Raw genomic sequence first — 16,879 nt, 5'->3', positions numbered from 1 at the left:
CAGCAAGGTGTTAGCGGACAGAGCTGTGTCTGCCACATGACCCGCCTGAAGCCAGGAAGGGACAGAAAGTAGAGCTGGAACTACTAGCAGATCTCTGTGTGATTTGTGGTAGACTGGCAAGGATTTCTGACTCCCAGTTGTTTAACAATGGCAGTAGAAGGGCTCCCTCTTAAACAATAGTGCAGTGGCAAATTTAGAAGAGCAGGGTCTCTTCATGATCGTCATGCCACGCCCCCTCCCAGCCACACCCCTCACTCACTTGCTTACTCTCCATTGTCATCTCCACATTCCTCAGTCCTTCCTATGTGTGCCTTCTCCCACAACAACAGATGTCCACAGGAGGCAATCAGCACGAAAAGGGAGAATGTTAGCTACTGAGAAGAGTCTTCTCAGTGGCTGATTCACCTCCTTTCACTCTGATTGGCTCCAATCAGCAGGAAAGGACAAGGTAGCAAGTCAGAAGACTCTTCCTAGCGGCCCTTTCATGCTGGCTGGCTGATAGAACACTAGAGACATAGGGACCCTGCTGGGAACCTAGTCCCACCCCAGACAACTACACCCCTGCTGTCAAATAAAAAGAAAAGAAATTATACAGCTGAAATGAAGGGGAGGGGCCATAGCTCAGTGACAGAGCATCTGCTTTGCATATAGGAGGTCCTAAGCTCAATCCCCGGCAACTCCAGGTAGGGCCGGGAGAATCTCCTCTCTGAATGTCTCCTGCCTGAAACCCCGGAGTGTAGAAGATGCTGAGCTAGACGAACCAATGGTCTGACTCAGTACAAGGCAGCTTCCTCTCTTCCTAAGAATGTGTGCAAGATCCTTCTCTCTGTCTGGCAAATCTGTTGACGGAATGATTCCAGGCACATCACAGGCAAGAAGGAAGTGGGGGGTGGAGGAGAGGAAAAAAACCTATCTCAGAGCCTTGTGTCGGAGGCAGCCTTTTGCTTCAATTAAGTTGTCAAGCAGGCCCCTCATCTCAGCAGGTCCAGAAGGTCACTGCAGAGAGGGATTTGCGTCAGAATTGGCTGAAAGCGAAAGTAATCAACACAGAAGCTTCAAGAGTAGCCCAAACCACCATTGGTGATGGTTGATGGAAGGGAAGGAAAAGACGCAAGTGGCAACCCCAACAACAACGGCTACTGTGTCACTGCTGCAGTCCTGGGTAGATCATCCGTGACTGCATGTGTGGGAACTTGGAATCCTGCCTCCTATTCTGTCCCAGGGGCATCCTGTCTCTGACAGCAGAGGAAGAACAGAGCCATTGTGGCTGGTAAGCCATTGGTGGCCTTGTCCTCCATGAATGTGCCGAACCCTCTTTTAAAGCCATCCAAACCGGTGGTCGTCATGACATCTTGTGGGAGTGGAGATGTTGAATTATGTTGAATTATTTTATTTATTTACTTTAATTATGCACTGTGTTAGAACATAAGAAGAGCCTTTCTGGATCAGGCCAGTGGTCCCTCTTGTCCAGCACCCTGTTCTCATAGTGGGAAAACAGATGCCTATGGGAAGCCAGCAAGCAGGACCTGAATGCAACAGCACTCTCCCCACATGTGATTCCCAGCAACTGGCATTCAGACATACTGGAGAGAAAACATAGCCATTGTGGCTAGTAGCCACTGACAGCTTTATCCTCCATACATTTGTCCAGAGCTTGGAAAAGTTACTTCTTTGAACTACATCTCCCATCAGCCCCAGCCAGCATGGCCACTGGATTGGGCTGATGGGAGAGGACAAGCTGTACTTGTGTATGTGGGCTCTGTTCAGATATCAGCTGCATGTCAGCAGCATGGAGAACAGGTGCAATCCTACCCCCATCCAAATATATGCACATGTATTCATTGGATGACTGTATAAGGCTTGCATTTTTGCTGTATGGTAATGTAATGCAGACCACCGTCATCCCTAGCCTACCCTGGATGGGCTTTATTGATGCAGCACTCTTTATCAGCTGGGTATATAGCACCCACAGACTCTTTTATAGCTGTGAACTTGTCCAATGAAAACAGTCATTGATTGCCCCTTAACCAGCGGCCAAACTATTTCTGTTCCATCGATGCTCTTTAGTTTCACCCCGGCCTGTCCCTGCACATTCACTACAGCCTATGCCTTTGTCCCTTCCACCAGCAGTTCTGCCTCTGCAGTAGGTTTATTAATTGACCTCCAGTCTTTAGCAATCAGCTGGTGACATGGAGACAAGAATTAGCCTCTGCTAACATCCGCAGGACTGACTTGGCAATGGCCTTCTTTTCAGAATACATGCAAGTGGGTAGGTAGCCATTTTTCTTGCGCTGGTCCTGAGTCAACCCATCAGTGCCGCATGAGATCCAGTTGATAGAGCCAGCATGTTCAGACCAGAAAATCACCCTGCACTGCAGATGCAAAAACTGGCAAGCTTCTGTCTTTGGTGCAGCACTAAGTGCCGGCAACTCAAATGTCTGCCTCAAAAAGATAAGAGTCTGAAGGAAAAGAAGAACCCAAAGCACAGCACAATGGAAAAGCAATATTTTCCCTCTCTGTTGTGGAGAACTCCGTGTGAACTCTTGGTTCCATTTCAGAAAGCTATTTGATCCATTAACGCAGAGGTACTGTCTGACGACTTTGGCTGAACTGATCTGGCTGTGTCTTGGGGACACATTGGGTACTGTACATTAAGGGAGGGGTTGTTAGCAAAGAATAGACCTTTTCTTAAAAAACAGAGACAGAAGGAAAGGGATGTTAACTATAATGCACGTTCTGAGAGCGATATAACTCTAGAATCTTTTGTATCAAAGGGAGGCAGAATTAGTGACCTTTGACTGGAAATAGTAGAGCAGGCATGGGGATTCCATATGTTGGTGGACTCCAAATCCCATCAACACCAGCCAGCATGTCTAGTGGCTAGGGATGATGGGAGGTATCATCCAGCAGCATCTGGTTGGTCACACATCCCTGTCCCTTCAGTAGAGGATGGAGGAAGGAAAGACACTGCATTGCTAGGGGCAAGTCTAGACAAGAGAAGAGAGAGGAACCAGCTTTCATGTGTGGAAGAAGGGGGAAAAACCCCAATATTGTTTCTTTCTCACCATCCTGAAACCTTTCCCCACTACATTCTAAAGTGTTAAAGAGCTCATATCTATCTATCTATCTATCTATCTATCTATCTATCTATCTATCTATCTATCTATCTATCTATCTATCTATCTATCTATCTATCTATCTATCTATCTATCTATCTATCTATCTAATCAGTGGCTACTACCTTTGATCACTATGTTCTAGCTCCTCAGTCGGAAGCAGTATGCCTCTGAATACCATTTGCTGAGGGTCTCACAAATGTGCAGAATGCTTACACTGAGGTTTGGCTTGTGGGTTTCCCATTGGGCCATCTGGTTTGCCACTGTGAGAACAGGATGCTGGCCTAGGTGGGCCTTTGGCCTGGCCTAGCAGGGCTTATGTTCTTAAGTTAGTATGTGTTTGCTTGTTGGAGGGAGCAGGTTTTGGGAGAGAGGAAGAAGAAAGGGGCATTTTCTTTACCCTTCCTGAAACCACCTCATATAATGTAGGGGAGGAGAGCTTTTTAAAGGCACACATCCCCTGACCTGATTTCTTTTTCAAGGATGATGTGAGCTGTTGGGGGCTCTAGTTCCCCCTCCCTCCCGACATCTTCAACATTCCATGGTTCCCAGAGGCTATTAAGCATGTTTTATGTGAGTGTGGGGCTTTTCTTTTAATTTACAAACTAAAATATATCTGCATACTTGGAAAGTGCCTTAAGCATGCAGCAACCACTACCTTATCCATGGATGGATCAATTTTGCCACCAAACTGATTGGCATCCCAGTTTATGGGATCATAAAGCTTGATATTAGAAGGAATTATTATGATTATGGTGACTATGGCAACATTGTCCTAACCATTAGTGGTTGCTTTTATTATTATTATTATTATTATTAAAGTTACAATTCATCTTAAAAAAGACACCTGTATGTGTGCCTGTGCGTATGTATTTATTTTACAGATTTATAAACTGGCTCAGTGCCAGAAGCTATCAGAGTGGTGTACTGTAAAGATAAAACAAGAAAGATATAAAATTTGAAAACAATAAAACCATTTAAAAAATCTCTCAAATCAATAAAAACATTCTACAGTTCTGCAATTAACATTCCATCAATTGGCTGGGCCACACTTCAGGGAAACCCTTCTTAAGCAAAAACATCTTCAACGGACACCTAAATACCAAGACACTAGGCACCTGTCTAATCTCAACTGGAAACCAATTCCAGAGGGCTGGAGCTGCAACACTAAAAGCCAGTTTCAAGTACAAACTAAGTGTACCTCTGGGGTAGGCAGTAGTGTTAACAGTGCCCCACCAATTGCTGGGCAGAGATCTATGGAGCAAGGCAGTCTGTTAGGTTATCTGGTTCCAAGTTGTTTAAGGCTTCTTTTGAGGTTTACTTATATGTAATCAATTAATTGGTTGGGAGGTGGATGGTCAAACTCCTAAAAATTCTCACTATACTCTTGGACAAGTGAAGAAAGGACTTGCTTTCTGGAACCCCATACCCACTACACATGGAAATACTTTCATTTCTGTTCAGAAGTCGACTTGGATAGTTTTCATAAAGGCCACGGGTCTTGTAGCATGCAGTCTGGTGTGTGTCAATAGTGGATGGTGTTCATTGAGACTGGTAGAGTGGAAGGCCATAGGTGGAATCTGATAGAGACACACTTGTGGCTTTACTGGCTTCCACCTCCATTTTCTGAAGTCAAGCTCCACCCATATTTATTCCAAAACATGGGGAAATGCAGCTCCAGTACTCTTCTCTGTGAAATCGGGTCGAAGCTGAAATAAAAACTGTTTGATAGATCAACTCATTGCCACTCCGAGGTGCGTCCAATGAAAATGCTTTGTTGTAGGTCAGGCAGAGGTAGTGATTGGCCCAACACTTTCCTGTGGGCGGTCCTAAAAAATCTGAGATCAGAAGGGAGAGGGCAAATGGGTTTTAAACTGAAGCCAGAGAAAATGGCTTGGCTGCTTTTGAAGCAGCTAGTGTGTCTGCAGCCTTAGCCAATGACAGACAGATCCAGAGCCAATGACAGGTGGAGCCAGCTCATTCTAGGTTTGTCCCCATCTTCCTCCTCCCTGCTGAGTTCTGCAAGGGCATCACACTGGCACTAAGGAGGGGGAGGAGGGAGGAGACTGGCTGTCAAGGCCACCTCCTGGACTGGTTGAAAGTAAGAAGGCAGGTGGGGACTACCTAAGAGGCAGGCTGTGGTTGGTGGAGCAGGGCTCCATTTGCCCTAATGGATCAGCCTCCACTGGTGGGTGTGAGCTCTCAGCTGCTGACAGAGGTGAGAACAAGGTGTTATTTTAAAGAAAAAAGTGGAAGAGCAAACCACACCTTGCCTCAGTGAAAAATGCAAAAAAGAGAGGTAATTTCTTGCTGCTCTGCCTATAAATGCAAATGTTAATATTATCCTACATTCATGCTTGCCATTCTTTAGTAAGGATTACAAGTAAAATCACTTCCCAAAATCTCACTGCATGGTATGCGTCTCATTATCATCATCATCACCATCATCATCAGTTTTGGTGGGTGGGGGTGTAAGATGGAGAGAAAAACAACACAGAGGATTAATACTGGGCTTGAGCACCAGGCGTGACTTTTCGTCCAAGATTTCTAATAAGGGGGAAAAATACTAATGGAGGAGAAAAAAGCTAAAGCACAAATGTAATCTGAGTGCCATAAAGAAACCAATAAGGGCTAAATTGGAGCAATCAGGAGCATAAAGTTACATAATGCTGCACTGCCACACTGCAGGCTGTCAGAACAATTCTGTACCTACAGTTAAACAACCATTTCATTCATTGTCTACAAATGTGCAATAGCTTCTGAGGTCTGTAACATAGTGCTGATTAACGGCTCTGCAAAATAGCTGTCATTTACAACCTAATCCAGGGTGGAGCAGCATTCAATAGTAACAATGTCTACCTACCTGTATTCAAGCAGGTGACTATGGTAATTTTTTGCTGCAACTCAACAACATTTTGCATCACAAGCTAAGCCAGCATTTCAAGCTATGCTATGGTATATATAGTACATGTATATAAAATCCATATTATATATATATCCTAAGCTACTTGGATGTAATACTCCTGAGGAGGGAATCGCGAGGTTGGAAAGCACCCTGTGCTAAAATAAGGAAGTGGTTCATAGACTTGATGTCAGTTCCAGGTGTTTTTGAGGTTAAATGGGCATTTCTACCCATCTAGCCCTGAGTCTATGTGCCACTTTTTAAAGGGAGGCTACTGATGCTTTAATTTTAGCTCCAGTGCTCAAACTAAGGGGCAGGGTATTGCTGCAGGGTCATGCCATATAGGTCATAGACAGGGGTTGCCAACCTTTTTAGGCCCATGGGCACATTCAGATTTTTGAGTGAGTACCATTGGTGCGACCTCCTCTGGCCATTTCTTTCTCCTGGATGACACCTCCGGCCCCCCCAAGAGACAGAAAAAGAAAAAGCATGTACACAGAGAGTTCACTTTGTTAAGGAATCTGGGCAAAAACATATCCAGTAGAGGAAATCTGAGCCTTGACAAGCAGATAGAGCTGAAAGAGAAAGTGTGAACGAGTGTCAAATTTCCAGCTTCCTCCCTGATTCCTATCTAATTTTCGAGGGAGAAAAAGGCAACCACTCTCACTGCCTTATGACCAAGGGAGCAGTGACTTGGGGGGGGGGGGCTCAGAGGCTTTGTGGGCAATTGGGGAAGACCTCAAGGGTGCCATTGAGCCCATAGGCACCATGTTGGTGACCCCTGTCATAGACTCATATAAACATAAGAAGAGTTTTGTTGGATTAGACCAAAGACTTGTCCAGTCCAGCATCCTGTTTCTGACTGCGGCCAGTCAGATGCTTATGGGAGGCCAGAGCCCTCCTCTGCTGTTGCTCTGCACCAACTGGAATTCACAGGCATGGCTCTTCTGATTCAGGAGGAAGTCATGGTGGCTATTGACAATATAACCTTATTTGCTGTGCCTGTTCTCCAACAGGTGATGGCTCTAACAGGTTGTTGTTAACCTACATTTATATACCACCTTGGAAAAACAAAAGGGATTTCAATGAGATTTACTGGGGTGGGGTGGCCAGTTATTTAACCAGACAATCAGGAACATATCCTGAAAGAGAGCTACTTTCCACCTACATCGTCAACGGTAGCCCTGTTGATTATGCTCAGCCAATACTAGTGTGCTCCCTTAGGGTGCGTGCTTGTGAGTACCCATATCTTTTTTTTCTTATGGAGACATGGGATGGATGAATACATTGCCAACCCCTCCATGCACATGTGCTGCTGGCTTTGGAACTGGAACACAGGAAGGTGCCTTATACCGAGTCAGATCATCAATCCATCTAGCTTTGTATGGTCAACACTGGCTGGCAGTGTCTCTCCAGGATGACAGGCAGAGGTCTGTTGTAGACCTTAAAAGGAATTGAATCTGGGACCCTCTGCAAGTAAAAGTATGTGCTCTGCCACTGAGCTGTGGCCCCTTCCTAGATTTAGTACTTGTGACCAAACCCTTTCCAACACCATGTGTGGAAATACACCCCTTACTTAACCCATCTTCCTTCTCCGAGAACACATATACTCGTGAATAAAAAAGCCCAGCACGTTTCTGAGGTTTCTCGTTGAGTTTAAATTTGTCAAGAGTGGATGCCTGTCTGTTCCAGTGCATCCTTTTGGAGGTCTCAATAGACATTCTTGCGTAGCCTTTTAATGCCCTCTGTATATTATAAAAATGATGTCTGTGTGGGGTGTGTGTGCAGATTTCCTTTCTCTAGATCACAAGTCACCAACAAAACCTTGTCATTTCACTTTTTGAAACATGCTTTCTTTTCTCTTGCCCTCCATCTCCGTGCAGTGTCATCTCAGCAGCTGACTGCCATAGGCTACTTGCACTGCACAAAGCAGCTTCTCCATTTCAAACATGATCACTGGAGCTGGAGGTGGGGGTCTGAATCTGCAATTCAAGAGCACTGAAAAGACCAGGTGGGTTCTTTAAGTTCATCTGCCAAAACAGACGGAAAAAGACTCCACTGACATGTCCTCATTTCCTTCTCTGCAGCCCACTCTGATGAAGAAGGAAAAGCATGTTTGATAATCACAGGGAGATGGGGGAGAAATTTGATTCAGTTCACACTGAATGGTGAACTGCACTGCAAAAAATTGGAGAAGGGCAAATTTTGAAGAACTGCTATCTTTCAGTTTGTGTATTGTTTTGGAAAGTACCAGTGGTGGCTGGTGGCTCCATGTCAGTGCACTCCGGGTTTCAGGCTGAACTTTTGCGAAGCTGTCCAAGGTGCTGAAACCATTTTTGGGAAAAGGTTTCACCACCTTGGACAGCTCCTTGAAAGTTCGGACTAAAACCCAGAGCGGATTCCACTGCCCCACTGACATGGAATCACCAGCTACTATTGGAAAGTACGTGTTTGGTAGGTTTGCCTTTATATGGGAACTTAACTGAATTTCTCCTCCATCCCAACTGGCAACTGAGAACGGGCACCTGAATTTGTTCCTTTTCCCCTTCCCTATCCATTTTCCTTTTGTGTCATGCCTTTTGTGTTGCAAGCCTGAGGGCAGGGACTATCCTGTTTTGCTTTAACTGATTTGTACAATTCTATGAGAAAAATATTATCTTGGTTTCTGTACCTTCTTGAACTTCCAGGAGTACATTTGATTTCTGTGTTTGAGAGATGCTCTGTATGATGCTGGGCTCTTAACACAAGCCAGAGGGATGAGGCAGAGGGATTCATATTGGTGGAATTGCGGAGATGTGCCTCCCTTCTGCAGACACTGGGCTTGATCTCTCTCTCTTTCTCTCATACACCCACCAAGCAGCCTAACAGAAATGGATGCTAGTGAAGCCGCATGAAGTTGCACTGGTTGTCAAAATGGTATAATGCATACAAGAATAAAAGGCATGCCAGAGCCAATTTGAGGGCCAGTTTGGGGTGGGTGGGAAGAGGGCTTGGAAATGTGTAAAACGGCAGGTGGCTACACCACAGGATATGGCCCCCTGTAGACCAATATGATTCAAATGGGAAATTGAGACATTTTCACTGCTGTTGAATCTTTACTGTTTTACTAAGCATTTATAAGCCCTATAAAAACACAAACTGCTTTGTATGCTTCCCCCCCCAAGGTTTTCCCTAAGCTCAAAAGGCCATTGTGGGTTGCATCAATGCGAAGTATTAAAGGCACATTGTGGCTATGCCTTTTGTCAGATTGTCCTGCAGATATCCAGGGTCCACAGTCCTTATGGACATTGTTTATGCACTGGTAAATGCAGTTTGCCTTCTGCATGCATACAGGTATTCCTGGTTGCCACTAGAAATCCCTCTCCCCTCAATCTGAGCATTATTTAAAATGTATGAAGAGGACATTCTACTTTGCACATATGGCTTTAGTCTTTTGCTCTCGGTGCTAAAGGATGAGGCTGCAGTCCTAACCCCATTTACCTGGGAGTGAGCCCCCTTCAATTCAATGATGCAAACTTCTGAGTAGACATGTTGAGGGTCTCACTGTGAGCCACTATATGTCTGATGAAATGCTGAGTCCATGAAAGATTATGCCAAAATGAATTTGTTAGTTTTTAATGTGCCACACGATTCTTGGTTGTTTTATGCTAAAGCAGACCAACATGGTCATCTCTGTGGATAAAGGTCTGATGTTCAGGCATGAGTGCCATTGCTTAGCAGCCAAAACAGCATCACCCACCCACAAGAGGGAGGTATCAGCATACTCAGGGCAATCTGTGCAGATGGACAAACATTCTTTTTTGAGGGGGGAGAAGTAAGATGAGGGAACTCCAGCACAATGAGAACTCAGGCTATGTACACACCATACATTTAAAGCACATTTAAAGCACATGACATCCCCCAAATAATCCTGGGAACTGCAGTTTGCTAAGGGGTCTGGGAATTGTAGCTCTCCTCCTACATTCTACCCCACCGTTTAGATCTGTGGATGAAGATCTGTAAAGCATGCTGCAACTTGAGCGCTTGCTGTTAGTGCTGTGGCGCCAGCTCTATGGAATTCTTTTCCCTTTGAAGTGATATAGAGATAGGGGAGAAATTCAGTTCAGTTCACATTTAAAGGTGAACCTACCTAATTATTTTTTGTATCATTTTTGTATGTTTTTTGAAACTATACGTGAACCGAAACACGGTCATCCTTCTCTGAGTTTTGCAGTCCAGTTCTCCAGCCAAGTCATATGTGCAAAAATGCATATACTAGGGTAAAATGTGCATAAGGATGCATATATTAGTGAAAATAACATACAAACATGTATTACATTAAGGAAAATTGCTTTGCAAAAATGTGTGTGTTATGAGATTTGTAGTAAAATACTGATGAATTTTCATAGGAGTTTTTTTTTTTTTAAAGTCAGTAACTGATGTGGAAATGTGGAGGACTGAATTTAAGTTGAAACATGAAAAACTGAAAGAAATGGACAGATTTGCACATCCAAACATCAATGTTTGTTATGCTTTTGATGTTGGTTGAAAAACCTTTCTCCCAAGCCTTATTTCTGCCATTTTCATTCTTGGGGTTTTTTTTAATGTTTTAATACAAGTTTGCAGTCTCAGTTATGTTTTATATTCTATTTCTTTACTTCACTTTTTATGCTTGTTTATTGTTTAGTTGTCCTGTGTTTTTATATTTTATTATCAGGAGCGATGTAAGCAGCTTTGCAGAGAATGTTCCTCAAAAGGTGGGGTATATATTTTAAAATAAAATGGGGAAAAAAACTGCTAGCCACTGACATATTAGGACGGTGCACAGCTCACTGATCCACTCTGTGGCCACGATATGCCTCCCCCTGAATCAGGCCAACCTGCCCCAGGCCTACCCATGGGCCACCAACCTTGCCCCAGTTCCTGACTCACCTGCCCCTTGACAATGCCGGATCACTCTGGGCCATGACAATCCGGAACTGTCTCAGCGTGACTCAATTGATGCCCAGATCCCCCTGAATCAGCCCAGTTTGGTTCAGGACTTGACCAAATCCAGTACATAGACCAACCAATGATATATGTTAGCAGACTATATCTTCCACATTTTGAGAGTAAGACATATTTTCTAGCAATGAGGATGTCTTTGGTGAAATGGGTACCCAATTTCACCTTTCTATCTATTGCCCGATGATTGTAACTAATTCATCTCCTCCATGAATGAATGTGATTGGGACAAGTGCCTCTGTAAATAGGATTAGGATCTTCACAGCTGAAGGTAACAGGAACCCGATTCAGACATTCAGAATCTATGAATAATCTATGTTATCATGCCTCTGCCGAAAGATAAGGGAAATGGCTTTGTGGATGAAAGTGAGAGTCGGTGCAAGGGAGTTGTGTTTCTGGACTTCATTCTTTAAATAACTTACTCTGGGTCATTTCAATGGTTTTGAGAACATTTATTTATTTACTGCACTTATACACTGCCTTTTCTGCCAAAAACACTCCGCATGGTTTTGCATTTTATAATAGAGGCTTACATTCTAAAAGACATATGAAGAGCCCTGCTGGATCAGATCAAAGGCCTGTCAAGGCCAATCAGACACTTTTGGGAAGCCTACAAGGAGCACATGAGTGCACTCTCCCCTCTTGTGATTTCAAAGACATAACATGAAAAGAAAAAAAATGTGTGGGGGAAAATAAGTACATTCAAATCCCAACCCTTTCATACTGTTGTAGGATCAAGTTATATGATGACCAGAAGGCACTGGTGGAGATAGTCCTGGGAGGGGAGGAGTCAAACGGATGTTGATTCCAAGTGAGCCAATGGAGGGGGCCTTGCTGTCCCATGATCTCTCTCTCTGATGCAGCCAAGTGGAATGGCTGCTGATGGAGACAACTCTGGGAGGGGTGGAGTCAAATGGCAGCTGGTCCCAGCTGACCTGATGGAGGGGGCCTTGCTGCCTCACTTCTCACTCTGATGGAGTCAAGCAGAATGGCTTTTGTTGAAGAGCAGATGGCTTACATCATGCATCTGGGCATGCAAATGGGCAAGTGATAGCCTGCAGCCAGACGCATCCCCTGCACATCAATTTTGGGGGGCCATCAAAGACCCAATCAGAAACATTTTTATTTATTTATTTATTTAATTTAATTTATATACCGCCCTAAGCCCGAAGGCTCTCTGGGCGGTGTACAAAAAGATAAAAAACAAGCAATATATAAATACAATAAATCAAGAAAACAAAACAAACAAACAATAAAAGAACCAAACAACATCCAAAAATACAAATAATGATGAAAATACCATTAAAACACACGTTAAAATGCCTGGGAGTATAAAAAGGTTTTCACCTGGCGCCGAAAAGATAGTAGCGTCGGCGCCAGGCGCACCTCATCGGGGAGGCTGTTCTACAGTTCGGGGGCCACCACAGAAAAGGCCCTGGTTCTAGTCACCACCCTCCGAGCTTCTCGATGGGATGGCACTCGGAGGAGGGCCTTAGATGTTGAGCGCAGTGTCCAGGTAGGTTCATATTGGGAGAGGCGGTCCACCAGGTATTGCGGTCCCATGCCGTGTAGGGCTTTATAGGTCAAAACCAGCACTTTGAATCTAGCCTGGAAACAAACAGGAAGCCAGTGCAGACGGGCCAGAACAGGTGTTATATGAGCGGACCTTCTGGTCTGCGTCAGCAATCTGGCCGCTGCATTCTGGACTAGATGTAGTTTCCGAACAGTCTTCAAGGGCAGCCCAACGTAGAGCGCATTGCAGTAGTCCAGTCTAGAAGTTACCAGAGCATGAACAACTGAGGCGAGGTCGTCACTGTCCAGATAGGGACGTAGCTGGGCTACCAGGCGAAGATGGTAGAAAGCATTCCGTGCCACCGAGGCCACCTGGGCCTCAAGTGACAAGGAAGGATCAAAAAGAACCCCCAAGCTACGCACCTGTTCCTTCAAGGGGAGTGTAACCCCATCAAGAACAGGATGAACATCCTCCATCTGGGCAGAGAAGGCACTCACCAACAGCGTCTCGGTCTTGTCTGGATTGAGCTTCAGTCTGTTAGCTCCCATCCAGTCCATTATTGCGGCCAGGCAGCGGTTTAGCACGTTAACAGCCTCACCTGAAGAGGATGAAAAGGAGAAATAGAGCTGCGTGTCATCAGCGTACTGATGGCAACACACCCCAAAACTCCTGATGACCGCACCCAGCGGCTGCATCTAGATGTTGAAAAGCATGGGGGACAGTACGGATCCCTGCGGGACTCCACAATGGAGAGTCCAGGGCATCGAGCAGTGTTCCCCAAGCACTACCTTCTGGTGGTGACCCACCAAGTAGGAGCGGAGCCACTGCCAAGCAGTACCCCCAACTCCCAACTCCGTGAGTCTTCCCAGAAGGATACCATGGTCGATGGTACAAAAGCAGCTGAGAGATCAAGGAGAATCAACAGAGTCACACTCCCCCTGTCCCTCTCCCGACAAAGGTCATCATACAGGGCAACCAAGGCTGTTTCAGTGCCAAAACCGGGCCTGAAACCGGATTGAAATGGATCAAGATAATCAGTGTCATCCAAGAGCCCCTGGAGCTGGCCGGCAACCACCCATTCTAGCACCTTGCCCAGGAACGGAACATTCGCCACAGGTCTATAATTGTTCAGGTTATCTGGGTCCAAAGAGGGTTTCTTCAGGAGCGGTCTCACAACCGCCTCTTTTAGGCAGTCAGGGACCACTCCCTCTCTCAGAGAGGCGTTTATTATCTCCTTGGCCCAGCCAGCGGTTCCGGTCCTGCCAGCTTTCACCAGCCAAGAGGGGCAAGGGTCCAGCACAGATGTGGTCGCCCGCACCAGTCCAAGGATCTTGTCAACATCTTCAAGCTGTACAGACTGAAACTCATCCAATAAACAAGGACAAGACCGTGTTCTGGATGCTTCATTAGATCCCACTGCCATAATATTGGAGTCTAAGTCCCGGCGAATGCATGCAATCTTATCCTGGAAGTGCCTCGCGAACTCATCACAGCGGGCTACAGATGAATCTATGATGTCCCGAGGGCCAGAATGTAAAAGCCCTCGTACGATTTTAAAGAGCTCCGCCAGGCGGGAGAGAGATGCCTTAATTGTGGCAGCAAAATATCTCTTTTTTGCTGCCCTCACCGCTACTATATACCGCTTAGAAGAGGCACTCACCAAGGCATAATTGCATTCGTCAGGAGTTCACCTCCATCTGCACTCAAGCCTCCTCCTTTCTTGCTTCATCACTCTCAGCTCCACAGTATACCATGAAGCTGTATGAGCTCTACATAGGAGGGGGCTGTAAGGGGCAGAAATTCCATCCTTTAAATGTTACACCTCTCTTTTGGATTTGGACGTAATATGTGCAGTGTACATATTTGTAGATAATGCTGCACCTGAGCACATGTGCTCCATAACTGCGAAGCCCTTGCTGCTCTATGGTGCTGCTAATGAATTTAATTATTACTGCAAAATGAATTATTGCTCAACAACGGCGAGGTCCATTGATTTTCTGATAGATGAATGGCTCAGTAAAGTACAGTGTGACAAAAACAATTAAATTAACACACAATACTTGAAACAAAGACAATCTGCCCAATGTAAGTGATTGTTTTGAACTTTGTTAGCCTTCCTTTGTTCAGCAAGATGAATTGCACCATAAAGAATCTGCTAGATGATTCCCCTCCTTGATCTAAATCAATATTATCTGTTTTATCTAAGTGTGTATCTTAATCATTGCTGTATTATGAAATTTGGTATATGAGATTTTTTTTACTGTGAAGGCTTTTTTGGGGCGGGTTTCTTCTTTTATATGTAAATGAATCAATAAACTGCTAAAATGTTAAAATGTGGTGCCAGTGTCATTATGAACATTTGTTTGTTTGTTTGAAACATTTTTTACCCAACTCTTTTGCTGACAAGGCACCCAGAGCAGTTTATGTAAGATCAATGAGCATATCGTGAAAACAGTAAAAATAGACTGGATAGAAGATAGCCAGACTGTTGAATTCTACTTCAGCACTGGCAACTGGACAGCACCACCACAGCCGGTTACCCAAGGGATGCAGGTAGAGCATGCATAGTAGACACATCTCTGTCCTCCAACACCTGGCCAACACATGTTGCCCCCCCACCAGCATCTACCACCTGAGTCAGCTGCCTCATTCTGCTTAACGGTAAGGCCAGCCTACTATTCTAGATCATAGGGCAAATGGTTCAAATGTCCAATGTGAGGAGGATGAGGGATAAGGGAGCAATTCATTTGGCCTACTTTTTTTTTTTTTTGCAGTAGACCAACTTGATCCAACACTTCCAAACTTGCTTTCAGATCAGAATGCAACTCCCAGTCAGATTATGCACTCGTCCTCTAGATTTTTACAATGCATTTTTATTGTACCAGAGTAGTTTAACAAGCAATCCCTCTTCCCAGGGCATACTGGGAATTGCAGCTCTGTGTCTCCTAACAACTCTCAGCACCCGTAACAATCTACAGGTCCGAGGATCCTTTGGGGGAAGCCATGGCTTTTTAAAGTGGTATAATGGTGCTTTAAATGTATAGTAGAGATGGGGCCTTAGATAGGTTTATATATTGACATGAAAACCAAACCAAATTTATCCTCTGTCCCTGCTGGTTATTACTTGCAATTGCATTCCTCAAGGTTACTGCCTGATTGTAGACTCCCTTTCCCTTCCTTCTTTCGATTCTTCTTTGAATTGGCACCTGCAGCAGAGACTTTTGACAGCACGCAAAACATGGAGGACACCTGCATCCTAACAAAAAGCTTTTTGGAAAAGATTCCTAGAAATTTAAGGGATGCATACTTTCCTCAGCATTGCAGGAGAGTTTCTCTCTCTCATTGTTTATTCCTGGGACATGAGCAGACATCCCTGAATCGCTTAGAAAACGCATGCCATAGCTTTTGAGGCAACACCAGCATGGCACAGTGGAAGTGCTCATTTGATTGGACGTGCCATCTGTCCCATGCAGCGAACAACTTTCCCTTCAAGTGCCAGCCACAGTGCTTTTCAGATGTGTTCTTCTCATTGTTCTGAACAGCTGGCAGCTTCGAAATCCCGATGTCTGATCAAGGTCTCAATGCCAGAAAAAGGAACAGTTTGAATGGAGGCTTAGGAAGATGGGTGAGCAACGCAGTACCTAGCATCCGCTGCTGCAGAAATCAGGATGGATATCTGGTTGAAGCCACAGGGATGCTGACGGCACCCTTTCCCATAGTGTCAGATGTATAGAAAGTAAGTGCGCAGCCAGTGTATAATCCTCAGCAAGCCATATTCCCTGTTTTGTGATTTCTTGAAATTTGAAGCATTGAAGGGTTTCTTTTAAAAAAAACCCAAACCCACACTTCTGAGTGGTTGTTTTGGGATACTGCCAATGAAATCATTAGGAGTGTGCATGCTCCCCACCTGACCTGATACAGGGCCCCAGTCTGGAGCTGCGGATTGACTCCAACCCAGGCAGACCTGGGGAACACCCAACCTAGCTCCAGTCCTGACTCAATTCAGGGGGTTATCCATCTGCCCTCCTGGATGGAAGGGATAGAAGGGTACCCCACCATGAACGGGTGTGCCCGCGTGGAATGGGAGAAGTGGAAACTGAGGGCCATGTTTTATTGTATTGGACTTTTTATGGGGATCTTCATTTTTCTTTTATCACTCCAATTTTACAACGCATTCTGGATAAATCTCATGAGTTTTACCCAGCACATTTATTGGCAGACGTGAATCCACAGGTTACAGCAAGAGCGGCTAGTTTCTGTGCTGCCACCATTGTAAGCCGGAAATCAATGATAAATGATTGTATATAGGAACCCTGCACTGATTGTAATCTTTGAGTCAACCCTGATTTTACGCATTTTAGATGG

General features: G+C 44.9%; 1 protein-coding gene across 2 annotated transcripts in view; it reads right to left on the bottom strand.

Annotated features, from left to right (window-relative positions):
- Window positions 1-16,879, bottom strand: part of IL1RAPL2 (interleukin 1 receptor accessory protein like 2) — a 515,439-nt gene that overhangs the window by 53,381 nt on the left and 445,179 nt on the right. The gene's annotated exons all lie outside the window — the stretch shown is intronic.

Source organism: Rhineura floridana, chromosome 16 (genome assembly GCF_030035675.1).
Source record: "Rhineura floridana isolate rRhiFlo1 chromosome 16, rRhiFlo1.hap2, whole genome shotgun sequence".
NCBI lineage: Eukaryota > Metazoa > Chordata > Lepidosauria > Squamata > Rhineuridae > Rhineura > Rhineura floridana.
The sequence above is the reverse complement of the archived record's forward strand: the minus strand, read 5'-3'. Positions and strand labels throughout refer to the sequence as shown.